Consider the following 15,020-nt stretch of genomic DNA (forward strand, 5'->3'; position numbering starts at 1 on the left):
AAATAGTTGTGATTTTGGTCAATGAAGTTTTTACTGAATAAAGAGCGGAGTTTTTTGGCGGAAGATTAACAGGGGAGGATGGTGGTCAAATTACAAAAACTTTACTTGTTTTTATGATTAAATCAACGTATTCAAGTTACCGGGATAACGTTATACTTTATCTAAAACACTTTATGGGTTACTCATACAGATAAACTCAGAGCTTTTGAATATTGGGTGTAATGTAATAACTGTTTCTATGGACAATGCTACTTCTAAAAGGAAACGTTACCTCAAGCATTTTTGTTATGGCTCCTGGAAACCTGGAAATTTTTTCATCCGTAACTCTATCAAACTCAGAGTTCTGAGGCCTTAAAGAATTTTGCATTTAATGGATATTTAATTACGATATATTGTACATCAAATGATAGACCTATCAAAGTCTATGATAGGCATAATAAATAATTAAAAAGCTATTAAGTAACTTAACAAAATTTATTTCATATTTGAAAAAAAAAAAAAATGAAGCAAGTACTTTATTATCTATCTTAAATTTTTCAAGGTATATGGTGTTTCATTTTCAATTTTTTACCATATAGCAGTAGAACCCTTATACTTTTTTTATGAACTGCAAATTTGAAACATAATAGAATTATGCTTCTGTGTGCATCAAGGATCCCTTGTAATATCCCATAATACACTCCAGTTTAAATAACTTGGCGTAAAAGTTCATAAGTCAGTTCAACGTTCCCTATATCCTAAGATTTCCATGTCGCACAAATAATGATGTAACATCTTTAACTTGCCTCTAGTTAACCTATTATTAATTTAAGGGCTTCACCTGCACAACGCGTGGGCCGGGGTATATTTTTGGATATTACAAGAGGTCCTTGATACTCAATGAAGCGGTGGTGGGGGTAATTTAACCGGCCTTGGGACCCAGAGCTTCACCTGCACAGCCCGTATGCCGGGGTGTATTATATAATATTATAAAATGTCCTTGATGCTTAAAAGGGTGACCGGGGTGGAGTTTAAACTACCTTGGGACTCAGCACTACATCCGCACAACCCGTGGGTCGGGACGTATTTTTGGATTTTACAAGACGTCCTTTTAGTGAATCACTTCTTTTGAGGATTTGTTCCTTTAAAGATTAAGTTCATTTGATGATTCTTTCTTTTGGTGAATTAGTTCTTTTAGTGAATCAGTTCTCTTATTAAAACAGTTAGTTGAGGAGTTGGGGACTTCTTAGTAGTTCGTGTGGTGGAATTAGAGTGCATTCAATGTATCAAGCTTTATAACTACCTTGCGATACTTGAGTATTTCATAATATCTTAACAAAAAGTCAAAGTTAAATATTTGATTGAGGTTGAGTGATATATTCTATATATGGGAAACTTACGGTATACACTAACGAATCACTCATAAAGCTGAGTTGGTTCAGTATGTTTACTAAAAAAATTCGTTATAAGAACTAAACGTCCCCTAATGACACAGTTCTACATGTTTAAAGAAGAGAGGGACTCTAGTGTGGATGAATCAATGACTCATTTAGTGTCTATTGAGATTCGATGGACAATGCAAAGGAAGAATAATTTGGATTGAATGTGTTGGAACTCCCATGTACCTAGTCAAGTCCTGATGGACACTCCTCTATCTCGAGGTCGTCTGAGTCCCAATAATTCTCAAGATGTTTTTTTTCATTGGAGTAGAATCCAACTTATACTACACAAGGAGCACAATTAATAATTAATTAATACTAAGTAGTAAGTATATTTACCAAGATTTTTCTATCTTTTCATATAAGTTATTGTCCGTGCTGCCTAAGCTTCAGGACCAAATGAAAAGTTGGATCATCAGAAAATATATCAACTAAAGGCATATTCATATTTCCAGTCTAGTTCCAATAATAAATCCAACATTTTCCTCTTTTTTATCATTTTAGTCTTCCGAACTGACTCACTTCAAATATCTTTTTATAAAGTATTCACATCTATTATGGATTCCGAATACACCTTACGAAGTAAAAACATAACTCTTTGCTTGGTTAAGTATATTTACTGCTCCTAAGTCCAGGCCCTCTCAAACTGTTAGGGAACCCATAAGAAGCGTGGAGTATTCCTAGTGGAAGGGGATATTAAAATAATCAAAATTGTTATATATTTCTTAAAAGTACCTAGTTATTCTGTGTCCGAAATCCAGCATTATTACACTACATTCCCTAAGAACCAATACCTATTGAAACTAAATTATGACAACAAATGATATATTGACATGCTTTATTTCTATAATTTTTTTTATATGTAATAAAAGCAAGAACGTACTTTACAGAATATAATATTTAACATTAACAATGCATAACGATGTTAAAACGCATGAAAATTCTAAGTTATGTATCTTAAATATTCCATCTTTTCGTTTGGATTATAATTAAAAGTAATCTTGTGGATGCATCCATTTATACTTCAATATTTTTTGGATATCAGTGTTATTTCACTCCTGTCTAAATCACTTTTTATAATGCTAGACTCTCTTCCTTCTTAAGAGCGTTTATTACTTTACCTATGTTTGGATGAATCCAGAGCTTTTGAAGCGTTGTGAAATCCTTCTACACCATAGTTCGTTCGACTCGTCATAGCTGGAGTCCTTTCGTTCATATTCTAAATTTCAATAGAACATGACGATTGTACATTCGGTCGGTTTTCTCTACAAGGTTGTAGAGAAAACTCCTGCAATGTAATTCGTTTCAATGTAAGAAACAAATTCTTGTGGTATATCATCGTTGTCGGTGAGTTATATAAACCCATCAATTACATAAATGACTGGGAGAAATTCCAAGGCTGTAAAAAACTCGACTTTATTATTAAAATTTGAATCGTTTAAATATCTAACTTTTAAACCCAGATCTACAAAGTGCTGATACAAATTGTTGGCCATATGAAAAAGAGAAGGGATGTTAGAGTCGGTAAAGTTTCACTGAATGTATTTAATATTGCCTTTTCGATATCAAACATTAATGTTTGTGGACTCAATGTTGTATGTAGACTCTTTAAGATGTTAAATAACAATGTAATGACAATATGCAGGGTGAACAATTGATAAAATATTTTGAATTTCCCATCATATATCAGTTTTTTTACTCTTGCAAGAATTCTCTTGACATTCATTCTATTGCATTACATATGTACTACAATTGACCAAATGAGATATTTACAACAAGTATTGAATATATATTTTTAAAAACGTTTTTATAGTAATTAAATATATCTATAGATATATGTACATTTATTCAATAAATTATTTAACTTATGGAATTTAACACTCACAAAGGACAATTATTAGAAATGAAGTTACATATTCAAATGTAATTGTATCGTAGTAAGAAAATGCACACAAAAATTTGTTGAAAGAGATACCTCATAAGTGACTTGGTATAGTTTTCATAACATGGATTAAGATCCGATGGATGTATACATTCACAGTCCTAGATACACAACTCCGAGAATTTGTGTCCCTTGAGTTACTACGTAATCTAGCCTGTTTCGTACTCTTTGTGTAAGAAAAAGGGTTCACGAAGAGACATAGTACCGTCGTTTTCATCTTTCTATTCAGATTCCTCCAACTGTAAAGAGCTTTACAGTTTTCCTCCCTTACATTTCTCCTACAACCCAACTTTTGAGTGCAATCGTGAGTCTTTTCAAATACAAATAATCCATCATTTCGAATTATAATTGATAACGGATATATTAAGGTTATTAATTTTTAGCATTTATTCCATTCGATAGAATCCATAGAGATATAAAGTCTGTATAATATCTGTCGTGTTTGTTTATTATTTAATTTATTTGAAATATTACAACGATAAAAGATTCGAACTACAAGCTACTGTGTTGTGTTCATATAATGATCAATAATAAATATTAACTTTTGAAGTATCCTCATAATTTAATTAATTAAAGAACACTTAATTATTGAAATTTGTAACAAATAATTAATTAAACATTCTATGTTTTAATTTTGGAGTAACAAGAATTATCACATAATTATCATAAATATGATAATTTATTAACATATTTATCATGCATGAACAATTTATGCATATACTTGTACGTAGTAAAAAGGAAAGTCGAAAATGTTTTGCGGCTTTACTGATATTTATATCTAAAAAGAGGACCACATTAAATTCATAGCCCAAGATCGTTTTGTACTTTTTTTTCAATGACAGAAGAGACTGCCTAGTAATAATTAAATTGGAAACGAGGATTAAATCTCTAGAATTAAAGAAATAATATAGTCTTATAAATTTATTTAGTGTCTAGATTTGTTTTATTTGTTATGTACCTCAATGACACTTAAGGACTCAAATAAATAAAATAGTTTTCTAAAAATATTAAAAGACAAAATAGAGTATAACTATGAAGAAGGTTCATTGGAAGAGCTGCAGATAAGTCTCTTTGCCTCATTGTCCATTTAGTTCAAGTATTATTTATCTTGAATAAATATTCCTCAGTTCCTATATAAGTATACAACAATTCCATACAAGATATAGAGCAACGGATGTGTATTTGAACCATTGGATGACGAAGTAACAGATTTGGATGTTAAAGGACATCTGCACAATGACTGCTACTTCCATTCAATGAGATGCCATTCACAGAGTAAGGCACAAGTTCCTTTTCTAAAGAGATGAGATTCCTGAACATCATGGATATCCTAATGTCATAAAAACATATGAATTCAATGGAACTATGAGTGGACTGAGATTCATAAATGCAGATGAACCGCATAAAAGATCCATCCAAACAATCGTTATTGCCTTCAAAGCAATTTACTCGATAAATAAAGTTTATCTCAAGAACTGTTTTCACAAAATGTACTATATCATTTTATTTCTTCCTCCTTCACCCCATGAAGTAGTTTGAATGTATGAGGTTTCGTAGCGCTTCTTATGCTCTCCTGCTTGGACAATATTGCATAATAGAATAGAAAATATTCATTTAGCAGAAGAGACCTCTGCACATATTGAACGACTGTGTTAGTGTCAAGCACATGAAAAAAACTATTGATTTTAACAAATATTATAGAGAAAATGACCTCTATAATAATTATTTTATCAAATAATCGCAAAAGTTCTTCTCATGATTGTCACGAAGCGCACAAAGGGGTCTCATTATCTAATGGGTTAAAAAGATTACACATTTTTCTTTATTTTAATAATACACAAACTCAACTTGTTTTCTCTTTCAAATTTTAAATGTTACAATTTTTGTCGTAAGTTAAAAAAAACCTTTAGAGAAAAACATGACACTAAAATAATTTTGATCACTTCTCATCTTTTCAATGATACGATACATTATATTTAGAAGAGTAATAAATTGTTAAACCTTAAAAAAATCATTATAAGAGTTTCGTAGATGTGGATGAGGATTTTGCTCATTCCATCTCGTTGCTATGACCAAGGTCGAAGCAATTGGATACGAAAGACCAAGATTTTTCTTATAAACTACAAAATAATCTGACTATTATAATTAGCTTTCTCCTCGATATTATTGATTATTAAAAATAAGTTAAGGGCGTTTTAGGAATGTAAAGGGTGATTCAAAACAAGCGGTTTTTTCCAGTAGGGGTTTTTTGACAGGCGCGCGCGATTTCTGTAAAATTCATACGTCATTTTTACTCAGTATTGTTTTACAATTCATCATAGAAAGGTATACGCCACAACAACGTGTACAAATTGTTCAATTGTACTATGAAAATCAGCGTTCTGTAAAAGAAGTTTTTTGCAAATTACGCCCAACTTATGGTCCACATAATCGACCTTCAGAATCCACAATTCGCAGAATAATCGAAAAATTTGAAGGGGCAGCAACTTGCTGGGATGTCCCGTTGTCTGGTAGGCCACGTACAACTCGTAGCGTAGAAAATATTGCAGCCGTAACCGAGAGTGTAGCCGAAGATCGTGAAGAATCGAACGAACGTTATCGCGCCATGGTAACAGACTTTTTGGTACCTCAAATTGAAGTACATGGTCTCCACGATATTTGGTTCCAACAAGACGGTGCCACTTGCCACACAGCGTGCGTAACAATGGACTTACTGGGACGTCATTTTAGTGAGCAATTAATTTCACGTTTTTGCCGATGAATTGGCCAACAAGATCGTGTGATATCACACCTTTGGACTGTTTTCTTTGGGGCTATGTAAAAGCAAAAGTCTATGTGGATAAACTAGCGACGATTGAAGCATCAGAAGCAAATATTGAGTGAGTTATTCGTTAGATTCCGGTCACAATGTTCAAACGCGTCATCGAAAATTGGCGCGAAAGAATGGGCCATTTAAAGGCCAGTTGCGGCCAACATATCAAGGGGATTATTTTCTAGAAATAATTGTAAAGGATTGTTTTTTCCGTTCATAATGATGTTTTGACCATAATATAATATTTTATGTGTTTTATTTCTACAATCCAAAAACCGTTCGTTTTGAATCACCCTTTATAACTACAACTATTGTACTTTTATTTGTACGTTTTGGTCTTATGCTCATAATTTTATTCCTTAAATGATGTTTCAAAATTAATCATAATAATCTTTTTGAAAAGTAAAAGAGTAAAATCATAAGATGGAGTCTTTTTTTTTACATGTATATTAATATAAAGTTCTTCATAAATTTTGCAGATAACAAGTTGTCAAGTCTCTTTAAAAACCCTTTTTAAATAATAATTCGAAACTTTACATCTTGCAAAATCCAACTTCGAATAACAAATTGTTTTTTTTTAAACTGTATGTAAATCAAATTGGATCATTTATGATCAGAAGAAGGTTCAGGGAGAAATTTAACTCCTGTTGTTATTTTCAGAGAATGAGGAGATTCTAATATCAAATCCTATCTTGATTTCCTCATAGCAAATCTCCAGAATAAGGTATGAACTAGGTTATAAAGGGTGGTTCATTTAAACGTTTGCAGGCCGATAAAAAAAGTAAAACGCCGCTGTGACTTTATTTTAATCGATTTCTTAAAAAAATATTCGCAAAAATCAACATTATAATATAAATCTGATATTCAATCAATAAAATCGCATAAGTTGTACCACATGTTCACAACATCCTCTTTATCCCAGCTCTCAGGGATCTTGTGGTTCATTGGGGACCTTCATTGTAAACCTGTTAAATATTGCCCCCGAAAAAAATAGTCGAAAGGGTTACATTATGTGGAGTAAGGAGGCCAAGAACTCGGCAGGATGTACATTACATTCTCAGATTCAAGGAAATTGGGTGTTCTTTGGCTGATATGACAGGATGCCCCCTTTTGCTGCTAGATCCAAGGTCGGTCTTTCATGATACTATAAGTCCGGAAAAATACTTGGGTGTACAGAAAACTGATATAGACGTTGTATGGACTTTTTTTCAATTATATATTGTTCTTCAAGTTATGCTTCTGGGTTTGATAGAAATATTTCTCAACTAAGAAGAACGAAAAAAAAAATCGTTTGCGGAAGGCTTCTGTTATAGCTTAATTATGGGCTGGTTCGAGTGACCATTTTCTCCCTTTTTGACAGGGTTAGAAGCTATCCCTTGCAACGTGCATTACTGTGGTACTATAAGTATTCATTGATTACACGACGGAGTATTCAAAAGGACGTTTTAAAGATGCTTTCGGAGATCACATTAATCGATTAGCCATGATGTTTTTTTGGTTTTTTTTTTTGTACAAAGCAGGACTAGAATGATTTTGGCTCATTCCACGTCACAAAACTTCATGGCAATCATCCTCAGTTGGTACTTACTACCCTGTTTGACCCTTTTTCTGTATTTTGGACAAATGGAGTAGTGTACGTGACTGCTTTGGTCAAAAACACTGTGTCAATTTTACTATTTAAGTTACTCAAAATACGCAAAAATTGTATAAGGATTTTGTCCAAGTAAAAAGAAGACAGGGATATGTTGTCGTAAGGAAGTATAATAAGCAACTGACGTGATAAATTGACATTAGTACCGGACTTACTCTGCATTAGTGTATGTTTTTATTAAAACTTGTTTGTAGGGGATGGGATGAGGCAAGAGACAAACTTTTCTTCATCTTGGCATGCCTAACTTTATAGTTTTTCTCTTCTTGGACATTAAGCGATACTAATGCGATAAAATCTCCTATTTATAGAAGTAGAATATAATTATTCTATTTTTGATTGCAAAAAGAGTGTTTAATAATAGAGTCAATATCAATTTTCTGCTCTTTATTGACTGTTTATTCTTTTAAGGAGAAATATTAGGACCGTTGGGGAGGAAAAAAATATATAATCTGATCTTGTCTTTGACAAAAGAATAATATCAGGGTTTTTGTGTGGTTCATTGGGTTTAGATGAGCAAGGTTACTTTGCCCACCATCATCGATGTAACCAACACCATTAATATGTTATGGTTCTTTTATTTTTTTATAATAACATCAATTTCATAGCTACATTCCCTTAACTTCAGTTCTTCTAAAGGTTCAAAGAAAACTACTTGATTTTTATCGCCTAAGATAATCGAGTTAGTTTGTAAATGCACCGCAGTAAGAATCACATCTTGATTGCTCACTTGAATTCTTTATTGATCTACTCGCTCTGAATGTTAGACTAAAGTCTCCATTCCCAGAGTATCTCCTTAAGAGAGATACTTCGTGCAATCGTTTCTTTAGAGGGTTCGCAAATGCCTAAATTCTTACCCTACAATTATTTCACTCATTTTTAGTGTGGACAAGACAAAAACAATTAACCTGAAGGGGTAACAGTTAACTCATTTTTTTAAGTCCATATAAAATAGCAATATCATAAGTATATATATGTTGAAATCCTTTGATACTAAGAATTTTATCTTCTTGTCCTCTATCAAAAAGAAAAATATCTCCAATCTATACCTATTATCTAAATCATAAGAAATATTTATATTAAAATAATATATTTTGTTCGTTTGATTATATAGTATTCAAGGTATTCCCAACTGGAGTGGTTAATCAGAAGGAAGCTCGTCCATTTTCAAAAATTGACTCTCTTTAAGTTGATGGATGGAAACAAATATCTAATAAATGATTCATCAGAACTTATGAATAAAACATTTCCTGCCAGTATGTAAAAATAAACTACCTACTAAATATTAAAGTGTTAATCCTGATAATTTGAAAAAGGTTTGCGAGAGAGAATCTTAGCGGTCGGGACGTTTTATTTGATCAGCTGCAAGCAGCCATGAGAAAAAGGGGAAAAATTAGAGATCCCACTCCGTATATAGCAAGGAAATATAGTTTGAAATTACTCCAGTGTTGATCTTGAAATTTACTTTAAGTCCAACTAGGACTTACATTTATAAATACTTGATAAACTTTTATTGTTAATTTTCGTCATTTAAGAGATTAGGGACTAGTTATTACTTTATATACTTAGATGTTATATCTTCAATAAATGACAACATCTTTCGGAAATAAAAAGTATGTTTAGGCTGCCAACTAGAAAAAGCCGCTCCCGCTCTCTAGAAGATATTTTATTTAATTCATTTGGTAAGAAAAAAGGGAAATGTGTTTGCCAGTATGGACGAGTGATGAATTGGAGGACACACTTTCATTTACTAATGGAAAAAGTTGACGTGAGCTAGGTCCAACGAAACGGAAGAAGATCCTTTAAGAAGAGTATCTCCTTCCTATATTTCTGACCTATGAGCCCTAAAAGTCACTCCTGGACTGTCCTACGGCAAATCAGTCGAAAAAACACAAAAGCAAAGTATGCCACTCCTCCACTCCAAAAATTAAATAAACCATTTTTGATTGTAAATTCATTTTATCCAATATATATATATTCAACTCTCCCTTACTTATTTCCAAATCCTTGTGCAAGGACTTTTATTAGTTAATTAGCCCTCTTAGCATAAAATTTAAGATTTCAGGAATAAATATATTTATTTAGCATTAGTAGTTATTTTTACATTTGATATCATAAGTATATGTAAACAAATATAATACTTTTTTTATCATTATACTTGTAAATTAATGATCAAAAATAATAATTAAAGAAAAGAATATTAAATTTTTTAGACTATAGAGGATAAGTTATTACTAAATTAATATGATATTATCAAAGAAACATATTTTTACCGAATGAAAGTGGGTTACTATATCTACCCTGCATGAAAATATATTTTAAAGAACTTTGCATTTATAATTTTCAAACCTTAACAACTATTTTTTTTTAAAGTAAAGAAATTCTGTGATTTAAAATGTGTCTTGCGTGTAGAAGTGAAAATGAAATGATAAATTACTCTCGTGTTAGGCACGAAAATGAGTAACATGACATTTTTCTACGAAAAAAAGAAACGCTTTAAATCACATTTACTGTTCATTTTGAATGGGATAATTGTTAAGGCTTGAAAAATATAATATGCTATCTTAGAAATAATTTGCTTCCATATGCTTGATAGATGTGATAACCTAACTTAAAAGTATCTCCCACTTCGTTTCTTCTTCCATTTTTCATATGCATTGTTGGAGTAGAATGCGTAAATAACATTCTTGAAACCCTGGTAATTTATTCCAGAGTTTGCTAATAACTCAGACACTTATAATGTAACATCCCCCCCAGAAATTATATGAAGATCGAGTTCCATTGATTAACTATAAAAAGTTGTATATTTGTAGAGAAAACGCACAGTTTAGCGAGTATAAAACGAAAAATGATTGTTGCGCCTCTTTTTTTTCTCTTTTTGTATATTTTTTAATTTGTTATAAGGTGTTCTTAACATCTTTCTCTTTTAGAAAAATTAACGCTTATATTCACTGTAAAATATTTTAAAAATGCATAATAAAATAAATGTATATATATTTGAATTTACATATATTTTCCCTTCGCTAATGCTATTTTAAATGTAGAAGCTTCTTCTCTTTATAGTTGTAATTCCTTTTTCCCTCAAAAAATCAGATTACAAACAAATGAAGTTTTGAGGAAAAAAGGAATTAAAACTATAAAGAGAAGAAGCTTCTAAATCAATGTAAATCAAAAAGAAAAGTCGATGTTGGCAAGTTTTATGAACGACATATCTGCTGACAGTGATCACTATAAAAATGATTGTGCTCCTTGGTGGCTAATATCTTTAAACTTTCAAAATAGAAATAAATAATTAATAATAGGAATTATATTCTACAGGTTACTCGTAGGGATTTAGACAATTTTCACATCCCTAGTCTTAATTCACTTATAACCTAAGTCTCACTTCTACCTTTTACTTGCACTAAACAAAAATTAATTAATGTTTATTTTCTTATGAATATAGTAAGTTTTAGTGATTATTTTTCGACATTCCGGTTGAATCATCTTGCATGCATAAACAAATTCCAATAAATATTTCGTCGTCTAGTCATCATGAGTGAGCTAGAAGCCGAAAGGCATTGTATCACAGATCTACTAGATGCTGAAGTCAAGGTGGCGAGGATTGCCTGATTTTTTAGGTAGTCAGGATTAAAAATGTTGGAGAAGACTTCTCCAGAAAAGCAGGAAGTAGGCTGCACAATTTAAAGAGGGATTCGGATATCCTGTCCAGCTTGGAGAAGAAGATCAAGTAGGACCCCACCAACTCGACGAATCCACATCACGATGGCTGTACTAAATTGGAACTGTCCTCATATACAATGACCCCACGCCACATTTTGACAGAGGTCATAAAGACCAAGAGGCTCGAGAGTCTTCGTTTAACTGGCCCACCTTGGATATAAATAATTATTGTTATAATCATTTGTAAAATCATAATTTTTGTATATATATTTCAATGATAAATGTTCATCTATAATTTGTACGTTTGTACTGTATTATTTTTCCATAATGAATGATGATGACATATGTATGTTCATAGACAAAACAATCATTTGCCAATCAATACTGTAATCATGAATTAATTATCCCATGATTACAAATAACGGAGATACATGGAATCGTTAGCACATATGGGTGGAGATGTACAGAATTATCGCCTTTTTCATTATTCTTTTTCTTTTCTTTTGTATTACATTAATTTCACAAATGTTATATTTATGACTTTTTATTTACAGTTTTTAGTGCTCTTATTTTATTTTTCTGTTATAATCATAATGTTGCTTTTGAATTTTTAGTCATAAAGTACAAAATTATAATCTATTGTAGTTGTATTGATTAAAAAATACTTTTTACAAAAATATTATGTGAGGTAAAGTTTTCAAACTCAAACATACTTTTTACAACAGTCCCTCTTTTTTTCAATAAACATCTCCGCGTATGGCACTTTTAATTTTATATTGATGTAAATAAAGTTTGTTTTATAAATTATTTTTTTAAGTCAACGGAAAGAGAGGACTGAAAGATCAAAAGTTGCTTTTATAATCAATTATTTCTATTAAGAAATAAAAACAATGTTTGTAGCAAGCAATAAGTTTAATTGGAGATGTAAAAAGCGCTTCGATGAAGCTGAAAGTAATGTTAAGAAGTCTGGACATATAAAAAGTACACTCTGACTATGTGAAAACTGTTGCAAATAATAGGAATATTACATGGTAACTTAGAACTATATATATAGAGTAAATACGTTACAATTACGGTAACAAATTACACTTCTATAGTTTGATGTGTGAGTACTGGAAAGCTCTATGTGTAGAGTAATTACCTAATTAATCATAATTATGTAAAGGTAATTGCACATTTAGTTTGTTTGTAAAATAAACTAATGATACAAGCTTTCGTCATATAATATTGGTGCAAATCAGGCCAAACTTCTTTGCTATCTCTTTCTAAGCACTTATCAGAATGATACTCCCAAAATATCAAAAAATATATTGCATTTTCTTATCAGTTGTTGCTTTGTATACTAATCCCCTTTATCCCTTCAAAAAGGAACAAAAAAGAATAAGGTTCGAAATAAACTGAAATTAACACATTTCATTTTAGTCTTCACTGTATTTTATAAGAAGATTATATTTATAAGTTAGCATATTATAAAACTATATTTTCTTAAGCATATTGATCTATGGATTTAAACTTTTTCTTGGTATTGCCGAGTGGTTCAAAACTATATCAGCTGAAAAAATATCAATATTTCCAAGTACTGCCATTATTATGCATATATTTTAAGTGTAATATTCATATTTACCTCTCTAGGAGCAACTGCATATCAAATCTATGAACATAGAGTTCAACTCAATCACTTTTTGCAAGCGTGTTGTCCACTGAGCTACGCCGTTCCATAAATGCGACCATTATTTGTCCAAAAATTGACAATTTTTTTAAAAACATTTGATTCTAAGTAACTTATTCTTATACAACCTATTTGACCCAGGATGTCCAGAATTAGAGTACCATTATCAATTATATTATGAGTATTGTGTCTAAAGATTTATTTACAAAGTCAGAAATATTATGACTCCAGGATTAAAGCTCCAGTTCATACCACAAATGAATTATAAGAATTGTCCAAAGAATTGACCCTTCTTCCTTTCCAACGTTTAGACTTGCTGACGGCGGTCATGGAGGCCAATCTGCCTGGAGTGCACGAATGGAAATTCATCGATCACGTTCAAGTTTCATTTTCTCACCTTGTACGTAAGCTAGAGAGTTCAGACTTGTTTTGTAGTTAATTTTGTATGCTCTAAGATATCAAAATATTAATTAATTTCAATAAGTTAATATTAGTAGTATGATATATAACCAGTCATTCTTCTCGGCCTCAACTGACCACTGGTGTCATATTTATTGTTTAAACCTATTTTATTTAACAAAAATTTCTCACTTATTTTATAAAATGTAGATATATATGTATTTTCTATCAATGTAATAATTATGCCACATATGTCATCCAAATTTGCATTTTTTGCTTATTTGATTAAACAATATGCGTACTTGCAAATTATGGTATGTATCAGTGGAATTATTTGGGTGTAATATGCTAATGATCAGACAGATAGTTCACATAAAAACCTGTAATGTGTACAACAAAGATGATAAAGAGCTCATATTTCAACATTTAAAAAGATAAGCTCCACCCAATAGTGAATTGGGCCATATTAAACCTGTTAAAAGTATTGATACAAATCATAATCTGTGTGTTAACTAAACTTTTTAGATGGAAGTCTAATAAAGGACCACACCGTGGGGTTAGGAAAGGCAGAAATGCTACAAAAAACTTCTTGTAGTCAGGTGACAAGAATGAATTATTTTATTTTTTGTTCAATAAGTATGAGTACATAAGTATATATTATATATTTCAGGTTTCCAAGAATTTTTGATGTATATATATTTTTACAAACATAAAGGATTGATTATTTAATATACATTATGTAAAATAAATCTTTAGAATAAGGAAATAAATAATACTGTTATTATATATTTTATTTTTACATCATCATTCATTTCTTTAAAGCATGTCGTCAAGAATAAACAAATGATATGTATGTACATTGTACATATTTTCTCTCCCTAAGTATTTTTAAGTCGATATAAGTACGAGACTATATATAACATATTCTATTTAAAATGGAAAGAATTTTAATTTAAGGTTTTCATTTTCAAAATAAATTAAATAATTATTTTCAGTTAAATGTTAAAAGGTTTTCTTGTATAATTTTTAAAATCATTTTCATCAGTTGCCAGGTTATTTTTTTTTTGTTACACTTTTATAAAGATAAGTACTTCCTAATGGGATTTTCCTTGAATGTACATGGCCTTAAAACTCCCTTTCAAGCGAAAAGGTGCAAAAATTAACTGATTGTTGTTCCATTTGGTCTGTAATAGTACGGATAAGTTCATCGATTATAAAATAAATTTTGAGTGTAATAGATAAAATTTCAGAATTATAAGAAGGAATGTTGATATCTTTTACAAGTGACAAAAATGTACTAATAAAATTTGCATATTATTAGAATTTACGAGGTGAAACATGGTTGTTTATTTGAGGGCGTTTGCATGTACTGTCATCATTTAGAATGTTTTGAGACCGTTTTAAAAACAGAAGTAGTCTGTTTATTTATAAGTTTTTTGAATGACTTTCCTTCTGAAAATCATTTTATA

General features: G+C 30.9%; 1 protein-coding gene and 2 long non-coding RNA genes across 3 annotated transcripts in view; all 3 read left to right on the forward strand.

Annotated features, from left to right (window-relative positions):
- The window catches only part of LOC121115955 (uncharacterized), a 285,728-nt gene that overhangs the window by 18,230 nt on the left and 252,478 nt on the right, over positions 1–15,020 (forward strand). The window lies entirely within an intron of this gene.
- LOC121115953 (uncharacterized) lies at positions 1,476–3,296 on the forward strand. The gene is made up of 3 exons (XR_005863731.2): positions 1,476–1,743; positions 1,923–2,690; positions 2,817–3,296. It is a non-coding gene; the product is annotated as an uncharacterized lncRNA (long non-coding RNA).
- LOC139905223 (uncharacterized) lies at positions 4,080–10,025 on the forward strand. Its single transcript, XR_011779838.1, has 2 exons — positions 4,080–9,076; positions 9,137–10,025. It is a non-coding gene; the product is annotated as an uncharacterized lncRNA (long non-coding RNA).

Source organism: Lepeophtheirus salmonis, chromosome 4 (genome assembly GCF_016086655.4).
Source record: "Lepeophtheirus salmonis chromosome 4, UVic_Lsal_1.4, whole genome shotgun sequence".
NCBI lineage: Eukaryota > Metazoa > Arthropoda > Copepoda > Siphonostomatoida > Caligidae > Lepeophtheirus > Lepeophtheirus salmonis.